At 40.1% G+C, this 24918-nt stretch overlaps 1 protein-coding gene and 1 pseudogene across 4 annotated transcripts in view; both read right to left on the bottom strand.

The window, feature by feature from the left end:
* The window catches only part of arvcfb (ARVCF delta catenin family member b), a 274658-nt gene that overhangs the window by 166902 nt on the left and 82838 nt on the right, over nt 1-24918 (bottom strand). For all 4 annotated transcript variants that reach the window (XM_085474489.1, XM_085474492.1, XM_085474491.1 and 1 more), the window contains exon 3: nt 3035-3130. The gene's annotated coding sequence lies outside the window, so the exon portion shown is untranslated. The remainder of the gene's footprint in view (nt 1-3034; nt 3131-24918) is intronic.
* Nucleotides 19656-24918, bottom strand: part of LOC146696380 (uncharacterized) — a 33860-nt pseudogene continuing 28597 nt past the window's right edge.

Genomic DNA, 24918 nt, shown 5'->3' with positions numbered 1-24918 from the left:
GCTGCTCAAGAGCTACTCAAGAACATGAAAGTCAGCTTGAAGTGGGACTTGCAGGCCGTTGCAGATACTATAGTGATGAAGTGATAGTTTATAGTTTCTTTTTGTCTTTGAAAAAATGACACAGGATTCATCAAACACTTGTAAAAAAAGCATTTTTTTAAGTGAATTGCTATTTAATACATGTTACTGAAAGATGACTGCCATTTCCAGTACATATCCGATATGCAAAGATGCTCTGAACACTTCCAACAGAGATGCAACAGGAAATAAAAGAAAGAAATGCACGGTCACCGGGACTGATCCTCCCTCTGATTTAGTATTCCTGTTGCATTTCTTTGAGGAACATTAAAGTGAGTGCTAATGCCCACAGGAGCATTGTTGAGTGACACCAGGATAAGCAAAGCTTAGCGAGGTGTGGGCTCCATAACTAAACATTTTCACAGCTAGAAGAAAATAAATTCAGTTGGTGTTTACCTGTCCTGTATAATGTGGAAAATCTTATGCAAGTACTTCATATTACATACAAAGTAACCTCATGGTGAAGAGAAAGTACACCCCTTTACAAAATATGGCAAATAAAACCTGAGACAAGCTACAAAACATGACATATACTAAAATGCAGAAGCAGTCTTAAGAAACTAAGCAGACGATTACTGCTTATATAGGATTTAAGAGAGTAAGTAGCAAGTGTGAGCGCCTCAGAAAAAGCAGAGGTTTTACCAGTTTGCTGGTTTGGGCATTCAGGTGTGTGTTAACACAATGCCAAGCAGGAAAGACATCAGCAATGATCTTAGAGTTTGCTGCTGACAGGGAAAGGTTATAAGGCTGTTTCCAAAAGATTCCACGATTCTACAGTGAGAAAGAAAAGAGTCATGAATATATGGCAGGAGGGCGAGCAGAGGCTTTCTATGACAGAGGAGGATGCTAGAGACAGGATCAAAGTGAGGCAGATGAGCTGCTGTGGTGTCCAAAAGTGAGCAGCCAAAAGAAATAGAAGGCTGTACAGTGAGAAAAATTATTCACATGTGAAAAACATTCAAAACAGCTACATATCTTCCTAGGAGTGGATGTCCAAGCAAATTCATCCAAAGGTCAGCGCATGCAATACTTAAAAAAATCTAAGAGCTATACCTCACAGTTAACAGTTAGCTTCAGTTAAATGTTAAAGTTCATAATATTACAATTGGAACGAGACTGAATAAATGTGGCTTGTTTGTAAGAGTTTTTAGGAGAAAGTCTTGTCTTTCTGATAAAAAAAAAAAGAGCATGGTAGCACTGTTTAGCCTGGCCAAGTGGCTCTTCATCTGTCCAGAGAAGTTTGGTCATAAAGCAAAGTGCTACATTTGGTAAAACACTGCAAAAACCCCTCATATCACCTGTCAAGCATGGTAGTGGTAGAGTAATGATTTGCTGCATCCTAGATGCATGAAGGAGCGTTTCCGCAGGTCCTTCCCCCCTGCAGCTGTCAGACTGTACAATCAGAACTGCTCCCAACAAACATAGATGTTTACATCTGCGCTGCAACTGCAATAAGTTAATTAACCGATTCGCACTACAACCTGGTTTGCCTCTTATCTGTAGTTATTTTTATTTAATTTAATAACTGTACAGTACTCTCTGTATATGGTAACCATTGTCCTTAATGTAAATATGTAAGAAAAATTGTGTATGTTTCTGTTCTGTGTCCTGTCTACTGTTTGTTTGTATATGTGTCTTTTTGGCTGCTGTTACAACCAAATTTCCCCTTGTGGGACAATTAAAGGATTATTCTATTCTATTCTCTATTTGGGCTTGTTTTGCAGTCTACCATGAACTCCTCTTTATCCCAAAGTATTGTAGAGTCAGCTTTCCAAACACTGCTTCTGCATTATTGTTAAATAAATACACAAGACTTAATAAATAATAAAATAAACAATGTCACCTCAAGTTGTTACATCATTTTAAGACCTGGTAAATTCTAGAGAATCTTTTATTATTCCCTGATATATAAAACTTTGGAATTGACAGAGGGTGTACTTTTCTTTTTACCATGATGTAGATACAATATGCAATATAACTTAAATGCCACATTCATTTGAACTGTAAGCCCAGTAGGCTGCCATTACTTTGTTTGCTGTGTTGTTATAAAGCTATATAAAAATGCCAGTGCACTCAAAGACCTCATGAATGTTTATTAAGCACAGTCACTGTGATGCAAGTAGATTTTATGTTATGATTGATCCAGAGGGACTAGATCCTCTTAAACATTATGTGTTTGTGGTTAGCAAGATACTGGCATTAGTAAGTCAGCTAGACTCTGATAACACCCTAACTAAATTAACTGGGAGTCTGTTGAATAAGATTGTGTAACATAGTCTACAGGTTTTGATATGGTGACCCGAGCTCAGGTAGATAAGCCACAGCAAGGCATCAGAGAAACTGGATTAAAGCCCAGGTCTTAATTTAATCACAGCAGGCACTGATTCATTCATAATTACAATGCATTCTTTTCTGATGATCAAGATATTTGATATTTGCTCTTTTAAAAGCTTCGGAAGAAGCAATGAACTTAATTATTTCCACCACATCAATGTGGAACTTAACTGAGACTTGAGAATTGCTTTTGTCTTGCACTTACTGTATATATGACTGACTCACACCTCAAATACTCAATTACACAGTTTGTTTTTAGAAACTGGACCAGAACGACGTCATCTCCCGTTCACCTCTAAAACACACTACAGTCTGTGCAGAGAGCTAACATTGCTTTTCTACTGACATTTACCACCAGTGATTTAACTGTTTGGATCGCTGAAATAAGAGCACAGTTACTAGAGAGAAAACGCCTCTCAATGTATTGACATAAAAAGCACATAAGGCACCTGAGCGACAAAGCCAATTGAAAGGAAGCTCCTTCGAGGCGCGATAACAGAGAAAGCAAAGTCTCGGATTTGCAAGACAAGGGGAAAAAAATCAGGAAATGCAATTACAGCAATGATGAACTGAACAAAGTGATTAAAGGAAGCAGGAGGTGTAGAGAGAAAGGGGGGCTTACCTTTGATGTTGGTGAGTGCCGTCAGACCACAAGTAGACTGAAGAGAGGCGTAGCTCTGTTGGAGTCAACTCGTTTGTTCAGTCTGCCAGGGAAGATCTGTGGATTAAACACAACATGAAAAATTAAAGCTGCAAGTAGGACTAATTGGGCCCTTGCACTACATGCCGGGGCTAGCCGCAGTCGAGAAGCTTTATTGTGACATGTAGATGTCAGGGGATGTTGCATAAAGGAGTTTCAATTGCTCTGTAAACTAAAGGGACATGAGAACACCACATAAGGTTACGTTTGTTATTTGTTGGAGCAGCGTGGGATTTTAGTCATCAAACTGTTTAAATTAATTTTTAAAAATGTGCTGCGTTGTTGTGGGGACTAAGGCAATCCAAGATGGATGTTTTGTAAGTTTTGGAATGATGCACACGCTTACTAAATTATCCAAATCATGTCTTTAAAATGTACTGTGGGCCAACAGCTGCTATCTATTTTGACACAACCATGAACCATAAAATTTGAGTAACAGGTCACAAAATGTTGAGAAAAATCAATACAAATAAAAAAGATGCTGACACTGCATAGTCGATATGTATTAGTATGCAAATTCCTGCACAACCACATTTTGTTCTAGGTAAATGGGAAGTTAGTGCAATGAGTTATTGAAACATGTGCATACATAAATGGGAAGTCACTCTTAAACTCCTTTTAAGAGCCCTTCATAGTTCTCCAGCGCTTGTGAAGGACATTCAAAGCTCTTCTATGGACACTGACTTTATTTTGTTGTGTTCTCTGTCAAGATGACCCTACGCTGCTTTAGTAACATTGAGGTCCGGACTCTGGGGAGGCCAGTCCACGACTGACTGTGCTCCACTCTGTGTTTTTCTATCTATGTAGGCTTTTACTGCAGTGACTATGTGTTTGAAATCATTGCCATGCTGGTGGATCAAAATCCGACCGTACTTTTCTGCGTTCATAATTACATCAATTTTAATAAGATCCCCAACGACACTGACTGAAATATAGCCCCAAACCATGACAGGGCCTCAACCGTGGTTCAGAGCTGGCTGTAGACACTCACCTCTCTCCTCACATGCTCCATATGTACTGACAGTTATTCGTAACCAATTTGGAATCAATCCATTAGACCTGTTGATCAGTCCAGATCAGATTCATGACAGCCACCTTTCCACTGAGACCATTTCTGATCGAGGCTTCAGCAAACAGTAGATGGATCAGCTAAAGATGCATGTTGTTATCCAGTTTCCACAAATTTAAGGACATACTGCCCATGATGCCAAAATAAGCCACATTTTAACTAATAGTTTTCACGTTTTTGGCTAATCACTTTGTTGGTGAAAAAACATTCCCCTAAAAATGGTCCCCAATGCCAGTGTCCCCCTCAAAAAACCTTCTGAGAATCTTCAGAAAGCCTGAAGAACTTCTGCTCTAGACCCTTTAAAAAATGACAAGGAAACCTGGCTACTTAAATCTGTCATAGAGCTGTTATTTCAAAGACATATAAAGCACAATCCTTGGAGATGCTGTCATGCTTCTTTCAAGTTAAACTCACTTTTAACTTGTACTGTACCACAAGGTTAAATTTTAGATCCACTAGACCTTTCTGTGCGTTTCCATCGAATATGGACAAATATAACTTTCATTTTTTAAAGTTCATAATTGGTTTTTTGAGGAACTTGTGCTCTATTTTCTTTTTCTGTTCATATCAGTAGGTAGAAAACATGCTGATATTTTTCCAGACACTAATATTCTCCCAGAAAGACCCCTAGAAAAAAAAAACTGTGCCTGCTGATTTATTCCTAAATAAATACAGGAGACTGACAGAACTCTGACGAATATGTTATTCTTAATAATTAGGGAACACACTCTCTACTTTCAACCAACCAATATGTCAAGCTGACCTTAATATTCACACTGTAACGCCTCCGAAATATAGACATCACAGACAGAAAGAAAGAAAAAAGGCCAGTGTCCAATACTGCAGTGCAAATTGGTTTTGATGCTTCATACCATGGGATGAATCATTCTGCCATTCACGTAAACCTGTCCAGAGGCTCTTCTTCCTTTGATGGCCGAGAAAACAAAAGCCTGGCAGCAAAACCGCTTGATTGACTAGACTCTTGAAGATGTCACTGATGATGAAATCAAACACAAGCGTATAAACACTTCCTTGCAGGCCAACTTTCATTTCAGAGCTATGGTTTTAGTAGGATGTAACGGTTCCTTAAAAATTGCCTCATATCAAGAAACACTGCACTCAATAAACACAGTTCCTAAATTGAGTTCATCAGTAGTTCACCTAAAATATTAAATAGTAGCTCGGCACAGATACAACTGGGATTCTGACAGATTTTTGATTTAAAAAAAAAAAAAAACAGATTTCAAAAGAGTTACTTGTCTGTGAAGTAGATGAAGCGTGAGAGAAGAAAGAAATTGTCCCACATCACCTGAATTTTAAAGACTTTTTTGGACAATTTAGCAAATATAACCACCTAAAGTCTGCATGAACTCATGGTCATCTGCTACATAAACTACCGCGCTCGCCATGTTAAGTATTTCCAGATGCCGCTCTAACTCCAGGCCAAATATGCATCGTGAGTAGTGATGGCACGCAATGTTTCATTAACTATGATGGGGGGGGGAGTAAACTTTCCTCCCTAGGTTTTAGTTTTTTCAATGATTAGAATATCTTCCTCCTCTCCAGGGATTCCTGGGTGTGTTCACTTCAAGGACAGATAGGCTCTGAGCACCTTGGATTGCTGGTACAAACATCAAAGGCGAAGCTAAACCCGGCCGCATTAGTTCTCACCTTGTTGCTATCTCTCTCTCTCTCTCTTTCTGTGTCTCGTCGGATTCTAGAGGAGGCCTTACATCGCTCTTGAATCGAGATTATGTCAACACACAGTCACGGCTCAGAGTTTCCTTTTGATTCATACGCATTTGATTCTATTTAAAATGATGCAATGCTCTTGTAAGTGGCAGGCCAGCGGAACAACAAGCCGGTTTGGGAATGAAAAGATCAACAGTCATTTGTGATGAATGAATGAATGACACTCCTGTCTCATCCTAGCTAATGGTGCTTACCTCCCACACAATTCTGTGGAGCTGACCAGAGGTAATCAGTGGGAGACTGTGACTATTTACTTGGCAGTCAAAGCTTCCTGTAGCTAAAGAGGTGTTGGTAAATTGCCAATTCTAACATATTGCTCAAGCTTCGGAGGTCATAATGCTTCAACGTCCATCACTGGGCAGCACGGAGGAATACGAGTGGACAAGAACACATTTTTGTAAGCTAGTAGGTTCAACAAAGTTTTCTGCGTGGGCAAATCACTGCATGCCTCAAGCTGATTTTTATACACACAATATCCCCAGCCAATCAGATTTTATTTACACTGCTCTTGGTTCTGTGAATTGCGCTCACAGTGTTCGCCGTTGCCCCTGACGCCGCCACCATCATTTGACAGTAATAAGTGCAGAAATCTCATGCAATATTCGTGCTTCATATCAGCGCCTGATACCTCGCCTGCTGTGTATTATGCAGACAATTGCATATTCTATCACGACTTGTCCCCCTTCAATCCACAGAGCGCCCCAGTGTAATTCTGTGATTAATAATGAATGCTGAGTGAGGGTTAGCTAGCGAGCTGACTGACTGACTGACTGAAGGTCTGACTGTCTGGGGAATGCTACAATGATCAAGGCCTTTCTTCAGCTGTCAGCGCCTCTTTGCACTCGAACAGAACTGGAGGTGCATACGAAGGTTACTTGTGATTGCATCTGTGCAATCTGACTAATTGTTTGGGCAAATATGTAAATGCAACGTGAAACGTAAATGCTAAAATATAAACTAAAGAGGATTAATATGCATTGGGGTTACGGTCCAACACAATATATATATAACTTAAATTATAAAACAGGTTGTCGGAGATTAAGGTACAAAACCTCATGCATTTTACGATAATGATTCAGAAGACAGTATGCTGTATTGCTAGGATGTTGTTTGGCGTGTTTTAACAGCATTATAGCATTTTACAACACATAGATACACCAGCTGAGATATACTCTGGAGGCAGAAATAACTAACCTCACATTCAAAGAAACTTAACCTAACCCTAACAAAGCACTTTTCGAACTCTAACTATACGGTGCTCTAACAGGAAACCCACCCCAAAACAGCACAGCATATTAGTCCAGAGAGCTATAAGGAAGACACACTGTACCAACACAAAAACAAACTTTATTATGTGGACACAGCAGCTGAAGCCACTGAGAGGAATATTGTTATGCCTCAGGTTTATATATGACTCAAATAGCCTTGTCTGTCTTCTCATAGATTAAAAAGAAAGAAAGAAAGAAACTTGCACCTTATTGGAACTTGTTTGGAACGTGCTGTTCTAAGACTGAATCCCTTGACATCTCCGCAGTTCAAGGTAACTGCACAGCTGAAAGCAGAGCTAAGACACATTGTACTATAAATGCTCCCCCTGTGTGCAGAATGTGTTTGTAAAGTGCAGCAGCTACACAAGGAAACTACAGAGCGTCATTGTTAGTCCAGACAAACATAGAGGCTCGGCTCACAAGGAAAAGAAGAGAAGCTCAGGTTTCTCATCGTGAAGAGCTGACCTTGGCTAACACTGCTTTCATTTAAGGCAGAAAGAAAATATTCCACCTCATCAGAACTAAATGCCTCTCAAGATGTTAACTAAGAACAAAAAAATAAAAATCCAGGCATAGAGAGAAAGAGTTCCTGCCAAAACAGTGTAACAGAGCTCGCTGAGGAGTTTGAAAGGTGCACACAGGGAAGGAGGAGAAACTGCCTGGCTTGTTTGTTATTTGGACTGCGCACAGATTTAGAGGTCTTTCATGTACATTTTAGCAGCTGAATTTGTTGCACATTTATTACAAGCAGACTGTGAGAATGAAACCATCATTTAGGTTTGTTACATCACAGCTTCATGTTTGAGCTCCCCTTTGCATCCACTGACCTTGTGATGGTAGCAGACACCAGATTACTGACGTTGGCGTTATTTATCCCAGAACCAGCAAAACAAAAGTCGGCGCTGTACGGATTGAGATCATATCGCGGTGCTCATGAGGAAACCAAATGTTTCTTCAATACACAACATGTGGGTTCAACATGTGAACCTCAAGGATCAGTGATCAATATGGAGGTGAAATCAGAGTCACACAGTTTCAATCAATAAAGCGATAATCGGGTGACACCAGGCATGCTGTTTAAGTAACTAAAGGCTGCTCTCCATCAGGAGAGCGCTCAACAATAATGGTGTAAATGGCAGGGCTGCAGGGAGAAGGCCACTGGAACAAAGGCTCTGCTGTATATCAGCAGCTTGCTAAAGATCACATGAATATCTCAAAAGGTAACTGTAACAATGTTTTGGGGGAGGATGAGACTGAAATATACGTTTTTAGTTTAAGGGAGAAGTCTGCTGTTTGGAGAAAGCAAAATGCTGCACTTGAATACTACACAAAATACTGGCCTTCAATATAGCAACCCTGTCTCATCTATGAAACATGACTGTATTAGCAGCATTGTTTGGGCCTGTCTTTGTTGCGTCTGAGCCAGGATGGCTTGTTATCATCGATGGAGCGCTAAATTCTGAATTATGCAAGCAAATTCTAAGGAAAAATCCCTGGAAGTCTTTCTGCTAACACAATATCCTGAGAAAGGAATGAACAAGCCAAAGTCCTGACTGTAGGCCAAAAGAAATGTGGAAATACCTGGAGCCATTTCTTTGCAGTTATTGCAGCAAAACTGAGCCAGTGTGCTGAAGTCACATATCTGCATACCTCTGTCACTTATGAATCTGTGATTAAAAGTAAGAAATTGTTTCATTTATATAACTGTCTTCTCTTTACTTTCTATGTACTTTTAAGATTTGTGGGGAAATCGAATGATATTTAGGTCATATTTATACAGAATACGGCTGTAATCCCGGCTATTTCGGCTAATACATTCCTGACCAAGCTGGCTGGATCCAAAGTGAGTAGTAAAAGCAATATCCTAAAATGTACTACTTCTTGTCTCTGCATGTGTTAACGCCAAACTCAGCGCTGATGGGTTCTGGGCCTTTGGCACAGCACGAAATCTGTTACCAGATCCATTTTTGCTCCTCGAGTCCACTCTCCTGTGACACACGGTTTTACTTTGCCAACTCGGGGACAGAATTTCAGTATTAGATGTGGCAGATGAGGTTAGCAGAAACTTCTGTAGACCTAAATGGATATACTATTATCACAGGTAGTGAAAGTAAATCTATCTATCTGTGATTACTGTCTGCGAAGTCGTGAAAACATTCATCACCGTTTTCAAGAACATAATACTCAGCTGTTGTCAGTGGAGTAAAATGATGTCATCCAGCCTTGGTAATAAAAAAAAGAAGCTGACAACGTCTCCTTCTAAATGATTAATGGCAGTAACGCGCTAAAAACGCTGTCACAGATTGATGAATAATCGGTAACGTAAAGCCCTCGAATGATAACGCCGTGACATATCAAATAATCTCAGTTTTAGTAAGATCGAATGATAACACTCAGGTGACAACTGAATAAAGCACAGGGTATGGATTTATGGAATTCTTACAGTGTGTGTGTGTGTGTGTGTGTGTGTGTGTGTGTGTGTGTGTGTGTGTGTGTGTGTGTGTGTGTGTGTGTGTGTGTGTGCACCCCAGAGAGCGTGATTGTGAATTCAACCACAGCACCTTCAGCATCACATAAGGCATATGGAGGATCAGCCTCCCTCATTGAACAACAGTGCTGCCAAGGAAGGATTTATTTGTGTCTTTTTGTATTTAACTGCTGTTTTCACTCAAACAACCAACTGAGGATTTGCCCATGACAGGCAGCCTCAACCCTGCCTTTGTCAGTTATGTAATGTGTACCACCGCAGCCTGGCGAAACACTCTCATCTTGTCAGCATATGCAAAGACAGCAGACGACGTTATCTGGGGTATCAGAAAATGAGAAGTGGGAGGGCGGGAGGCAGGTGTATGCTGGAGGGCGTCAAACAAAAATCAAACACCGTTCTGCCTATTTTTGCAGCAGAAATAAGAATACGAGCCATCACACTAAGCCAGTCACACTCTTATCACCAAACACAAAGAAAAAGTGGGTAAACTATGAGGTATACTGATCAGAATGTACAAAAATGAATTATACTCGCAGTTAATACTTTAAATCATTTGTTCAAATAGCCCCAGGCTGACAGGATAAAAAAAAAAATCATATATAGAAAGAATTTAAGCTGTTAAATTTGACGTCAGTCTAAAACGTTTGATAAAAAAAGACTGAAAATTCACCCAGTTTGCCCTTCGGTTGGTTTAAATGATGCATTGAACAACCTTGAATTAAAGGTGACTGTGATGCAGCTCCCTTTTTTTTAACGAGTTACAGTTCATTACACAAAAATAAACACTCTGTTTATACCGATTACTGTGTAATTAAGAAGGACATATTGTTAGCAGTGGAAAATGGATAAAAACTCCAGGGAAGAACAAATGATTAATTGTTGACAATCCAAAGTCTAATTGCAGTTAACTGATGAAAAACACCACAACAACACAGCCATTCATGTGAAGTGGGGCTTGGAACCGGATATGGTTTTGTTTGTGTGTGTGTGCATGTGTCAGTTTGGAGTGTACCTGAAGGGTCAGTACAGGTGCCACAGCAGCAGCAGAGTCCTCCTCCATTGTGAACGTTTGTTATCCAAAAAAGAAAGTACTGTGCAAAAGTCTTGATTCACCTCTAATTTCTTCATACTTTGCTTCCAAACAGCAAGACTTTCTTGTAAATCAGTGGAAGGGTGTCTGCCAAGAAGCCATTCTTGAGGGGAAACAGGGAGAAAAGACTGAGGTGCCCCAAATTATACAAGAACTGGACTGGAAATATATGTACAGAGGAGGTCAGGAGAGACACACAACAGTGCGTGTCTACATCTGTAAAACACAGCTGAGGGTCTGTCATGTTTTGGGGCTCTTTTTAGTGGTGCTGGGGATCTTGTCAAAATTGATGGAATTATAAATGGTGGAAAAGTACGATCAGATTTTGATCAACCATGCAATGCCATCTGGAAATATATGGTACAATTATTTTCAGACTTGTGTCCACAAAGTCTCGGATTCAATTATTTGTTCTGCATATTTCCATTTTCTGGGAGCTGTAATTCACTGCAGCAGTTCTCATCTAAAAAAAAGAGCTAAAAGGGAAATGGCTGCTACTGTGTAATAGATTTCAATTTTCACTTCTTTTCATTTTATATTATTTTCAGTTGGACCCATGCAGAGAAAAAATGTAATAGGAAACTATATAGACATTACATTATTAGATTGTTATTAATGCTTAATGATTGTGTATGTAGTATTTCACTCTAGCCAGATGAAGTGAATCAAGTCTAAACTACTTTAATGAGTTTAGTCCACTGAAGGCTCCTAAAAAAGCTCACAAGACAACACTATGACTATCAACGTGACTAAATGAATTTCAAAGACAAATTAATTTATAGTTACAAGCAATTACTGTTAAAGTAAACAAAAATGACATTAGTAAGAGATTACATGTATGTTTTTTTTTGTTTGTTTTTTTACATTTATCAACCTTTACAAAATACAGTTCATTCCACATAGTTAAGGAGGAAAAAAAACCATGATTAATAGTTAATAAGTGCATAGTTAAACTGCTGATAAGTGAATAATAAAGTATTAATGTTAAAGCAACAAAAACTACTGACACAACCAAAATTATTACAACTATGTGCAATGATCTTGCAGCCTTGTTGCCTTTGAAATTGTTGTTTTGAAGACGGGGGGCCTCTTCTGCAACCACTTGCAACCTAGTATCACAGCAAAATGTTTACCAGGCACAACAGTGTCTATTAAATTTCACGTTTTGGAGAGGCAAAGCGTGAAATGTCCACGCATGCAGAAATTGCATTACTGCATGCAGAAGTTGCACTACCAGCAGGGGGAGATAATACATTTGAAGCCACAAAGTCAGTAGAGAGCTAAAAACGTATGAAGTATATTTCAGGCTCCTTAATCACCAGAAACGATTAACCTGTAAATGTGTTGATAATGTCTATTTATACAATGTCTATTCCCGTGATTATTTTCATGTTGGCTTGAAATAAAATAGCTCCCTCTGCTGCTACTGCAACTTCTGCATGTGTGTCTATTACACACTTTGTCGTAAAACAACTTTGGTGGATCAAGGTGGCAAAACATTACATAACCTGGAGTCAGTCGGCTATCAGTTTGTGATTAACTAGAGTCAAGTTGTCAATTTGTGTTAATATGTGGCTTAAATGTGACAAATGAGCAAAAAAAGCCCAAATCTGTTGCAGTTTGTTGTGAACCTCTTGCTCCTTACAAAAAATTGTGTTTATTTTTTTGAAATCTGGGAGAAGCAACAAATGGCCTTGAGATTCACGCCCAGGACTCTGCGTTCACTTTGCAGCATGTGGATTGCATGCTCAACCCCAAAACAGTAACAATAATACTCTTTTTAACAATTATTTAAAAAAAAAAAAATCAAAGCTTTCATTAATGCTCTAAATAGTCTATAAACTCTTAGAGTACCCTGGGTCCTTATGAATAGACTGTAAAGTAATGACTAATAACTGTGCTCGTAATGAATAAGTCCTAAAACCCTGCACGCCAGAAATGAGGTCAGTAGTTAATGTGAGTTTTAGAAATTTTTATCTTATTTCTTATCTTATGAAAATCTTATGTTTCACTTCGTGCAAAATATTAAATAAATACCCCACTCTATATAGCCCATATGCTGATACGTTACTAATGTCAGGCAACTGTGGTGCTTTTTAAAATAGTTTAACATTAATGTGAAATGTTGCTTTCCTCTGTGCAGATTAATTCCATTCAATTTTATTTATACAGCACCAAATCACAACAACAGTCGCCTCAAGGTGCTTTATATTGTAAGGTAGAGACTACAATAATACATTAACATAGATTAGCAAAACATGTATCACAAGTACAGCTTCACTTTCATAGATGTTTGAGTTGACACAAGACAATAGCAGCCCTTGCACAGTTTTTCTTGGCCTTTTTTATAGTGCAGCTAACGGTGTGTTTTCAGGTGATTGAATAGGTTACTTGTGCTGCTTTGTGGTGCAGACACAGCTCTACATATGCTTTGCTCTTGGACTCTGTTCTTGGATAACATCACTTGCTCTAAATCCTAATACGACTAAAGTATTTCCAATGGATGATGATCTGCTTCTAGAAAAAGTAGAAAATGCTCTTCATCTTCTGCTGTGCCAAATATTTAACTTTTGTTTCAACAGTCTATTATCTCTTGGATATTTGGTCTTTTAATGTAGTGTTACTTGTTCAGACTACATCCAGGAAACGTCAGGTTCAGGAAACAGCTGTGACTGGTGCATGCAGACACGTTGTCAGGGAGTGATTTAGGGAGTGCTTGATTTGCTTTTACTTTGCATTTTATTGCTGAAGCTCTGGGTTCAACTACAGGGAGTGCAGAATTATTAGGCAAGTTGTATTTTTGAGGAATAATTTTATTATTGAACAACAACCATGTTCTCAATGAACCCAAAAAACTCATTAATATCAAAGCTGAATGTTTTTGGAAGTAGTTTTTAGTTTGTTTTTAGTTTTAGCTATTTTAGGGGGATATCTGTGTGTGCAGGTGACTATTACTGTGCATAATTATTAGGCAACTTAACAAAAAACAAATATATACCCATTAAAATTATTTATTTTTACCAGTGACACCAATATAACATCTCCACATTCACAAATATACATTTCTGACATTCAAAAACAAAACAAAAACAAATCAGCGACCAATATAGCCACCTTTCTTTGCAAGGACACTCAAAAGCCTGCCATCCATGGATTCTGTCAGTGTTTTGATCTGTTCACCATCAACATTGCGTGCAGCAGCAACCACAGCCTCCCAGACACTGTTCAGAGAGGTGTACTGTTTTCCCTCCTTGTAAATCTCACATTTGATGATGGACCACAGGTTCTCAATGGGGTCCAGATCAGGTGAACAAGGAGGCCATGTCATTAGTTTTTCTTCTTTTATACCCTTTCTTGCCAGCCACGCTGTGGAGTACTTGGACGCGTGTGATGGAGCATTGTCCTGCATGAAAATCATGTTTTTCTTGAAGGATGCAGACTTCTTCCTGTACCACTGCTTGAAGAAGGTGTCTTCCAGAAACTGGCAGTAGGACTGGGAGTTGAGCTTGACTCCATCCTCAACCCGAAAAGGCCCCACAAGCTCATCTTTGATGATACCAGCCCAAACCAGTACTCCACCTCCACCTTGCTGGCGTCTGAGTCGGACTGGAGCTCTCTGCCCTTTACCAATCCAGCCACGGGCCCATCCATCTGGCCCATCAAGACTCACTCTCATTTCATCAGTCCATAAAACCTTAGAAAAACCAGTCTTGAGATATTTCTTGGCCCAGTCTTGACGTTTCAGCTTGTGTGTCTTGTTCAGTGGTGGTCGTCTTTCAGCCTTTCTTACCTTGGCCATGTCTCTGAGTATTGCACACCTTGTGCTTTTGGGCACTCCAGTGATGTTGCAGCTCTGAAATATGGCCAAACTGGTGGCAAGTGGCATCTTGGCAGCTGCACGCTTGACTTTTTCTCAGTTCATGGGCAGTTATTTTGCGCCTTGGTTTTTCCACACGCTTCTTGCGACCCTGTTGACTATTTTGAATGAAACGCTTGATTGTTCGATGATCACGCTTCAGAAGCTTTGCAATTTTGAGACTGCTGCATCCCTCTGCAAGATATCTCACTATTTTTGACTTTTCTGAGCCTGTCAAGTCCTTCTTTTGACCCATTTTGCCAAAGGAAAGGACGTTGCCTAATAATTATGCACACCCTGTAGTATCATATCTAGCTCACGTCACAACAAGTAGAAATTTCTCCATTCAGTACCAAATAATGGATCATCCATCATTAATGTTAGTAATTAGACGTTTCGTGGACATTTAAAATGTGACAAGTAGCCCAAACAAGGTATAACCTCTTTGCAAAAGGTAACAAGCTAAAACTGCAGGGACCACACATGTTTTAATTTTGCGTGATTGTTTTCAATCTTTCTTATGTAGGATCATAAACAAAAAAAAGAAGATAGTAATTACAGGAACAAACAAACTCGCCAAAAAATAGTACAGTAAAATATGGCTCAAGTCCTGTGTGGTAGAAGTATAATGCAGCATTAAATCGAAATACTGCAGACTGAGCTCAGAGCTAAAGAATTCGTGTTGCCCAGCCTCTCCTCAGCCTGCTTCACTTGTGCTGTTACACTGAAAAAAAGGGATTGACCATCTCTTGGATTTATGTAAGCATCTTGCGTGTATTTAACACAATTGCCTCATGCTTTAAAGTTAAGTGTGACCTGTCCAGGGTGTACCCTGACTCTTACTCTATCACCCCCAGGTTATGCCTGAGCCCCCCTGCAATCTGTATAAAGATAGGAGGACGGTAGTCGTTGTAGATCCATTCAGTTCTTATGTTAACCAGACTCTAGACTTTGTTAAACATTATGAAATATGAAGACAACATGTAGTATTTAAGTGACCAAGTAGTATTGGGGCAAATGTAATTGAATAGTGTTGAAATGAAATGACAAAATTGCGAAGGATTAAAATATTCCAAAAGCTCACCTTACTTCATCTAAACATGTTTCAATCGCGTTTTACCAACACGAAATGCACAGGTTTATTGAATATGAATAAGTTGCGTTGATTTAACTCAGTTGTTTAAGTTTCTGCCAAAGCAAAAAAGTTATGTGCAACAAATGTCCACTATTGAATGAAGTAAATCCAACATGGCCTGTTTTTCAGTGTACTGTCAGTCTCACTGCACAGTCTTTTGCTTCAAAGCATCTATGAATCAGCAATACTGAACGCTGGACTCAGTTTGGAGAAAGGTGGAAGGTGATGAAACTTGTACAAAGAGCTAAAGGATTCATAATGTATCGATATTCTTTCACAGTGTGCAAGCTGGGGCAGTGGCACCAATGGGAGGGTAATCCAAACTGTCTCTGAGCCGTCACCAGGCGAGACAGGGAGCCTCAATCCAACACTGCTCCCTGTTCAGCACCATCCTGCTCTGCTCCTTCCTGAAAAAGCCTCACACCAATAGGTGTGGCAATATAAAACAAAAACCCTGCAACGAGTCAGTTCTTACATTTGATGGTGTTTGCAGACTCGTAGCTCAAATCAATCCAACCTAGATTCAGCTGCATCCAAATGTCACTGCTGTCAAATGAAAGTTATTCAAGTTTTCCTTGAATAAAAACATCTTTGATTCTTCTTTTCGGAGTATTTCTGAGTAAATGCTGCCATTTATTCCTCACATTTCAGCTAAGAAATCAAAATGAAACTCATTATTTGCCACACGTTTTTCTCTCCTACGATCAATTTGACCCTTTTGCCTTACCTCTCTGTGGCGCACTTCTTAATTGAACAGGTCCCACAGTCTATGCCAGCTTGGCTCTAAAAAGCAGCTCAACACTGGCCAGAGTTTTACAGCTATAATTTAGCATCAGATGTCAGGGCTTGTACACAGGCCTTACCAGAGAGAGACAATTAAAGCCTTGTTTACCCAAATGAATCATTAACTATTCCGGAAAAATAGACATCCTTCTCTGAAGCTCTACCACCAGGCATTTTATTTACAAAAAGCCTATTGTTGACGGTGATTACCAGAGTCAGAATGAGGAATCCATAAAAAATGCCCTTTGTTAAGATTTGCATCCTTTCTTTGTTGTGCTTTTTGGCTGGTGTTTGCAGCTTTTTTTCTGGCTAGAAGAAAAAGCTGTCCTGCTGCTGTGCAACAGTCATTATGTGACATACACACATCAGCGCTGACAAACAAGTGATGATTATAGAGGGGGGGAGCACGAGGAGATGTAAATAAGAGCAGGAGAGAAAGGGGCAGAGGCAGGCAGCCTTAATTTCTGCTGACATTGACGGGAAAAACCTGGAACAGTCTGACAAAAACGTCAGCATCTGTGCGTGACAGAAATTCCTCCTAAACGCAACAGTCGTCTAACAAACACAAACTGAAACATCCCCCCAAAAAAGACCAAAAAACAAGTGAATCCTTCTGAGGGAATTTGTCAGGGTGGATGATCAAAGACTGTATCCTAGTATCTGATATGCTCATAGAGCGCAGTTTGTTATTGCAACCCTCTGCTGTCTCCTTTGAGCAAGGCACCAAACCTCAACCGAGTGCTTTCCCCAAAGCAGTTCCCATGTATCAGTTTACGTAAAGGTATCAGTGTACATTAGGGGTGGGGGTGGGGTTTCCTAGCGAATCATGGAAAAACACAGGCTAAAGGAAAATGACCAAAATAAAAGGCTGTAATATTGCGGTTCTCTGGTGAGTATTTAAAGGACCAAAGACGATTTTCTCACCCTCATTTTTAGGTAATGCTCTCTTAATCTGTGCAAAGCCCAGAAGAATCTATCAGCACTATCTGGGTGATTAAAAATGGCTTTTCCAGCTGCAATGGGATGGAGCAGGAAGCTTACTAGGGGAGCTCCAATTTTCACGACCAAAACCTTGTGAAGGTGGGCACGGACTTAACAGGAAAAAAAAAAGAGCTACACACTATCAGATTATCAGAATTGGCATGTAAATGAGAGTTGATGTACATCATTCTTGCTAAGCATTTCAGATATAATAAAGCAATTTCCTATCTGATTATAAACTTGGGGGGAAAAGTCCTTTAGAGCACGAGGGCTATTAATCTTTTAAACTTTAATTTGATTTGAAAATGAGTTTATGACTACAGTGTGAGCGGAGTGACCTTTCTGTAGGTCAGTACAGGCAGTGCAGGGAAGGAAGATAAAGTAAACAAAGCTTTGGTGTCTTTAAAAGAAAAAGTCTATGAAAGAGTATATTCGTGTTTATATGCTTAAAGGTGCTCTAATCCATTTTTATATTAAATAAAGAAATTAGTATGCGTAATGTGAAAATTGTTGCTGGTACAGCGCCACAGCTGACTTTCCTGTTTTCTTTCACTCCCATTGTTCTCATCCATTCCCTTTTCCAGTCACAGCAGGCAGATCATTTTCCGTGAAAAATCTCTGAGTCTACCCACTGCACACAACCGACCCAGCAGCAAATGGAAAGTTAACAATTAGCAGGTGAATATAGTGGACAATTTAGCAGCAAAGAGAGCCACAGGGGTTGGTGGAATAAAGCTGGATGTGGAATTTGCCAGGTGACCAAAAAAAAAACAAAAACCCTCAAAGCAACTCTAAATAAACAATAATGCCGCTCGAGTTGCAAATTGACAGCTTTCCAAACACACACAGTTAACACAAGTTTATAATGGTAGCTTAAAGCTTCGCCAAATGACTGTATGGGGATTCAGCGTCAAACCAGTTTAATGTTGCAGCTACTGTTTAGTCCATGGACCATAAAATCCACACACATCTAAAATATATAAAAGCAAAGTTGCTCCTAAAAGGACAGACAATAACTGGACAGGTGTTTTATTTAAAGCTGTCAGATTAGGGTGTAAGAAAGCAACTGCTTATAATACCAGGGGTGTCAGAGGACTTATCAGCTTTAAGGATGATTTAAAGCTGCTAATGATAAATGCTTCTCTTGCTAGATTTATTTTCTTCTCTCTTCAAAGTTTCTCTTGTTTGCTGATATCTCCTCTGTGCTACCGATGACGGCTTTATAGAAATGAGCTTTGAATCTGAAAAGGAAAACCTCTCCCTTTTGTATACCACTTTAGCCTTACCTGACTACATCAGTGTGGTATCATTCACAGCTGCGTTAAAATGTTCAAAAGTAAAAATCGATTTGGTCTCACAACAAAAAAGCCTCACCAGCACAGCTGCAGTTCGCTCAGCCTAATGTGATCATTTGTTTAGCATCCAGACGACACTGGGAGAGCGATGCACTGATGAGCTGGCCTCAGCCCCGCTGCAGCAAGCTTGCTTGGCCACTGATAACAGGGCTGGAGCTGAAGGGGAAGAATCCCATTACAAATAGCTGCATTAGATCTGTCAGATTGTGCAGCTGGGGTGTTACATCTCCATTGACCCTGCACTACCTTAGCTCCCCTCTGGGGCCGGAGCATTGCCCCCTCCTGGGATAAAATGTGCAACTGCTCTTTTTGAGGAGACTGCTGGAGCCCTGGCAACAAACACACACACAGACACACACAGTGACCCTGCGAGAGGCTAAGCTTTGTGATGTAACTCTCTGACTGAACAAATTAAAAGATATGCAAACCGAGGTCATCAAGGTTACTTTGTTACATGAGTAACCAGGCTCTGAATTAAGACTTCAAACACAGTTAAGAACTCTGCTGTTCTTATGTTTAACAGGTGCAGTACAAGCATTTCAAAGAACTGCTGGCCTGTATAACACAAGGATCGATAAAGGCACAAATATATATCCTGTGCAGTCGGGACTTCATTCAAACAGCATTTTGACCTACATTTGTAGATTGCTTGATGGTAAAAGGGCTGAAAGAACAAGAATAAGTGAGACACTATTTTCCTTCATCTGCAATAGAACAGAACTCTTTTCACTCTGAGGTAACTCAAGGTGTATGGGTCTTCTTCTTCCTAGTGGTTTATATCCCACGATGTAGGGTTCGCTATTTTGCATGCCTTTCTCCACTTCTTCCTATCCAGGGCGTCTTCTGGTGTAACATTCGCAACCTTCATATCATCTGTGATTCGGTCCGTCCAGCGCTTTCCATCCAGATCTAATTGCTGGGCTGTCTTTGCGATGGAGTTCTTATCGCTACGGACAACATGGCCGTACCATCGGAGCCTCGCCTCTCGCATCTTGTCTGTGATCGGTGTCACTCCCCATCGTTTCCTGACATCTTCGTTCCTCGCTCGGTCAAGTCGTGTGAGACCCAGAGGCCACCTCAGCATCTTCATCTCCATGGTGTGAAGGGCTTGTTCGTGTTTGGTCGTCGCTAGCCAGCACTCTGACCCGTAGAGTGCCACTGGGCGCACGATCGACGTATAGACTTTCAAATGAAGATAGATTGGCATTCTCTTGCCGCATAAGACTCCACTGGCCTGACGCCACTTCATCCACGCTGTGTTGACATGGAGTCTGGCATCTGGTAGAGTTTCGCAGTCCGAGGTGACAAGGGACCCGAGGTACTTGAATTGGGCAACTTCAGTCAGCGGCACGCCATCGATAGTGATGGTACTGTTGGTCTGGGGGCCGCATTCAAGGTACTCAGTCTTCGTGATGTTCAGGCGCATGCCGTTTTCGGAGAGCCAATCTTTCCACGCTTGCGTTCGGGTTTGCAGGGCTAGGCAGTTTTCTGTTTCTGATAGGCACACATCATCTGCATGCAGGAGGCTCCATGGATGTGGTGATTGCAGATCAGCCGTCGCGGTGTCCACACAGAGGACAGCAGGGGCGAGAGGGCCGAGCCCTGGTGGACGCCGACGGTAATTGGGAAGGCTGGTGATGTTCCCGCTGAACATCGGACCGTGCTTGTGACATTACGATAGAGCGGCTGAGTCCATTTCACATAAGCTTCCGGGGCACCATGAGTTTGTAGTGATCGCCAAATCAGCTCGTGGGGGACCCGATCGAATGCCTTTTCCAGATCCAGGTAGACCATGTGTACCGTCTTGTTCTTTTCTCTGTGCTTTTCCATCAGCAGTGGGTAATTTGTTTATATGAAACTTTGTTCATATTATGGCTGTTTCACCCAAAGGCATACAAGATTTACCAGATGATCCTTGGTTCATCATCAGGGCAAAAACAAAGCAATTCCATGTTATTTATTTTCCTCCCAAATAAAAAGAATATGTAATCGTGTCTGTTTGTTAGCAGTCTAGTGTTGACAGTTTTCAAGATATCATTTTCAAATTTTGTGTGATTGTAGATACCAATTATAGCTCACACTGATTTAATTTCAGTGAAAACTGAGTCAAGGTAAAGGTCACACCAAATGTGAAAATTAGTATGAACTTTATATTACCCACATTACAACACATTAAGAGAAAGGACTTGGAAGTAGGGCTGCTCAATTAATCGAATTTTAATCACGATTACGATCTGGGCTTTCAACGATCATTAAAAATGACTGAGCCGATTATTAGCCCCTCCCTAATTTATCCGCGACACCTTAAAGGCCGGTCCGTGAAAATATTGTCGGGCATAAACCGGTCTGTGGCGCAAAAAAGGTTGGAGACCGCTGATTAAGAGGACCCGAGGGAAGCTCGGAAAGCTAAGCAGAAGTTATTTGGAGAGTGACTGCCGTTGGTTGAAAAGAGAGTTTAAAAAAAAAAAACTTCAGTGGTGTTGCACACTATTTTATATTATTTTTTTAAAGTCATTGTTAACCCTTTAAAGCCGGTCAGAGCAGCACGCTCCGTTTTGCGTAACTATTTTTAAATCCCTGTAGAACCTGAACCGTGTAAGCTAGCGCAATAATTTGTTTTGCATATGAAACCGGAGGAGTTGTACTTACATCTGATGCCATCAGCTTGTCCTCGGTCATGGTTTCGTTCCACATATAGCTTTGCAAAAATTGCATAAAAAGCGCTTGCAGGAACAAAAACATAATATTCCAGAAACACGCTTTGCCGATCCATCAGCTGTTCGTAACACTTCCCACAGTGAAATGATGCACCTGCTGTTTTCTTTGCAAATGTGCATCATAGGATTGTTTTTTGTTTTTCCTGCAGTATATAAAAATTGCTGTATCTCCAAAATAAAACTATGAAGACACTCAAAATAAATTTCCTGTGGTGGGAAACTGTTTTTTTGCAACTTTATTGTATTTAAAGTTTTGAGGGATAAGCCTCTTAAATTTCTCCAAGTAGAAATATATGTAAACAAAACAAAAGCGATTTTCAAATTTTTTTGTAGTTTATTGCACTTTTTTGCAATTTATGTAATTACTATGCACTTAATGCATACATATTATTAAAATATGGGCTATAACAGTTGTATTGATGTATAGCAACTTGAAATGCTCCCACAAATGGCACTACAGCATGTAAAAAAAATAATATGAGCTCTGGTGGACTTGGTTCTATAGTAGGTCTTAAAGGGTTAAATAAATATCGTCAAATAATCGTGATCTCAATTTCAGTGAAAATAATCGTGATTATCATTTTTGCCATAATCGAGCAGCCCTACTTGGAAGTTACGTTTTCCCTGTGCCTCCAGGTTCTCCCGATCCCACTTGGCTGCATTTCTCTAAATGTAATGCAAACTTCCAGGGGACTAATCAGAGCTCTTTGCTAATTGCAGCATCAAACATATTTGGCGTATGTATCTCATCTAGCTTCCAAAAGTGTAAATTCTGAATTAAATCTGCAGCTTCGAAATTACCTTAATGAAGTTCAAACTGCAACCACATTGAACAGAAGTTGTATTTCCATCCAAAGATCTCTGAACTTTAAGTACCAGGAAGCTTTGTAAGGAACTCAAGGCTTTCTCGGGGACACTGGTTAAAACACAACGTAAAGACCAACAAAGATTAGGCACAAAGAACCTATGGCTATTTTCTCAAATCTACATAATAAAGAGTCCAGTCCACACTATCATCAGAATGTAAATCTACTACAATATTGACACCATATAAGGCAAGGGACAGCAGTATTTATGTCATAATTTGCTGCTTTGCAAACGAGGTCACCGAGTCAACAGACAAGCAAAACGGATCCAAAATGCCCACAATGTTAGACTTTTAGCAGTTGATCTCGCAAGTAACTGTGAAGACTGACAGTAAGGTGAATGAGTTGGAAAGATTGACATAAAAAGCTCAACCAATAAAAAAATCTTAAGCGTTCAAAGTCCCACCCTCAAAGTTCCTGAACTTTGAGAAAGGAGTAGCCCTTGAGGCAACTTCCCCAGAACTTAATTTAGACTCTGGTCTCTGTAGTATCTCCAAAGGTTTGTAGTCTCTGGTGAAATTTCCTGCTGTGGAACTAGAGCTAAAACTAATTAAAAGGGTTAGAAGCTTGTGCGCGGCTTCTGTGACATTGTCGCTGTGTTTGGGCACATTTAGAAAGTGTGGAGGATTATTTTTCAGCTGCAAAAGTCATTTTAAAAAATGACTTGGGGCTTCTAGAGTGAAATCTAAAATTGGCAGAATATCTAGAGATTATAGCTAAAAGAAGACAAACATGATCATTATGTATTACAGGTAACGACTACAATCAAAGTAGGAAGAGTGGACAGCAACACTCTGCTCCAATAATCTGTTTATTCAACGGAAAGCTAAGTGCAAACAGTATAATCCAAATAAGATGATCACCAAAGTAATAGGGAATAGCTGGAGCACTGTGTGTGTTAGCAAAGCTACTGTTATCCTGCACCTGCAGGAGGTGAAAGAGGTGAAAACCTGAAGGAGGAGGAGGAGGTGGGGGAGGTCGGGAAGAAAGAAATGAGCCGGAACATAAGTGGCATTGATTGAACTGGTTCATGTCCACCCTCATTCATAAACAAGGCTAACCTGCCGCATGTTTATGGACGATCTGTCTCGATGACAATGGAAAACGCTGGCACGCATCCCAGAACACCTGTGAAATGCACTCTAATGAGAGTTAATCACACAAACACAGAAAACAAAGCTAAAAATCAAAGATTTACACGTATCGGGCTCACCGCGAGTATTGACAGATACTAAGGAGGCCATTTGCCACATTTGAATTTGGAAACTGTTTTTTTTTTGTTTTTTTTTTCATGGCCGTGGCAGTGATTACAAACACAATGTTCAGTATTGATTAATAAAGAGGCGGCTTTTCTGTTGTGCAAATGGAGGTGAAATAGGTCCAACAAATTACAGATAAAATGTCATTCGAGACTCAAAGAGAAGACAAACGTGATCACGATCAAGTCTGATGGCAAAGATAAAGTTCAAAGACAGATTTCAAAATCTGTATCGACTTTGATCACTCTATCGTGTTTGCACAATCAAATCAGAACAAAGACAGATATGCTTCACGCTTTCAATAAAAAAATGCGTACAATAACAGCTGAAATATGAGATTGTTTTGCACCAGTAACACAGGCAAATTATTCTTGACATGCAGTCAGTATCACAGAGCTGTCTGGCATGGTAGCAGGAATCAAAGAGCATTCTTGGAATAGCAATTACAGATGTGTCTAGGGAAATAAAGGCAAACTATGGACATAGTCAAAATGATGCATGTACAGCATTCTTATCAAAGTCGAAGCCCGAAGCTAGAATGGTCTGCTTACAGGGAGGCTCTCAGCTGACTGAGAAATGGCAGCTGTAGGGTATCACAAAAACAAAACACAAATTAGTCTCATATCTTGGCCGGGAAGGAGTGCACGGATGTTTGCTTAGACATGATGCCTCGCTGTAATCACTTTGATCAAAGTGCTGACAGTTAAGTCTGCAACAGACTTCTCAGATTGTGCAAAATCCCAAATGTGAGCTGATACAAACAAAGAACTCTTAATTAGCGTTAAGATCACAGAGGGTATGCGAAGTGACGGAGGTTGCAGTTCTCCTTCAGTTTCTGTGCATCAGTCATGCAAGGTTGAATTCATGAGTCGCAGATGGAAGATGCCGTTGCTAGTTCTCTGCGCATGCACAGCATTTTTTTATTTATTTATTTTTTGGGGGGCGTCTTCTGGGGCTCAGCACCACACAGAGAATGTGTGGTCCATGACTCTCTTTTTTTTTTTTTTTTTTTTTTTTCCCCCGCCTGTCCCATTTGGTTCTTTAGCCATCAGAATTGTTGTCTGAAGACCAACAAGGATACCCAATGGATTTACTTTGCCAAATGGATCATTGTGGCATTGCCGTATTGGTCCATTTGGTCGATCTTTGTTTTTATTATTTATTATATTTTATTTTCAGATGTTACA

This window comes from Copadichromis virginalis, linkage group LG12 (assembly GCF_057382275.1).
Source record: "Copadichromis virginalis isolate Kocher_CV1m ecotype Utaka linkage group LG12, C_Virginalis_male_GT1.1, whole genome shotgun sequence".
NCBI classification, from domain to species: Eukaryota; Metazoa; Chordata; class Actinopteri; order Cichliformes; family Cichlidae; genus Copadichromis; species Copadichromis virginalis.
Note: the sequence above shows the minus strand (reverse complement) of the source record. Positions and strands in the feature narration are given on the sequence as shown.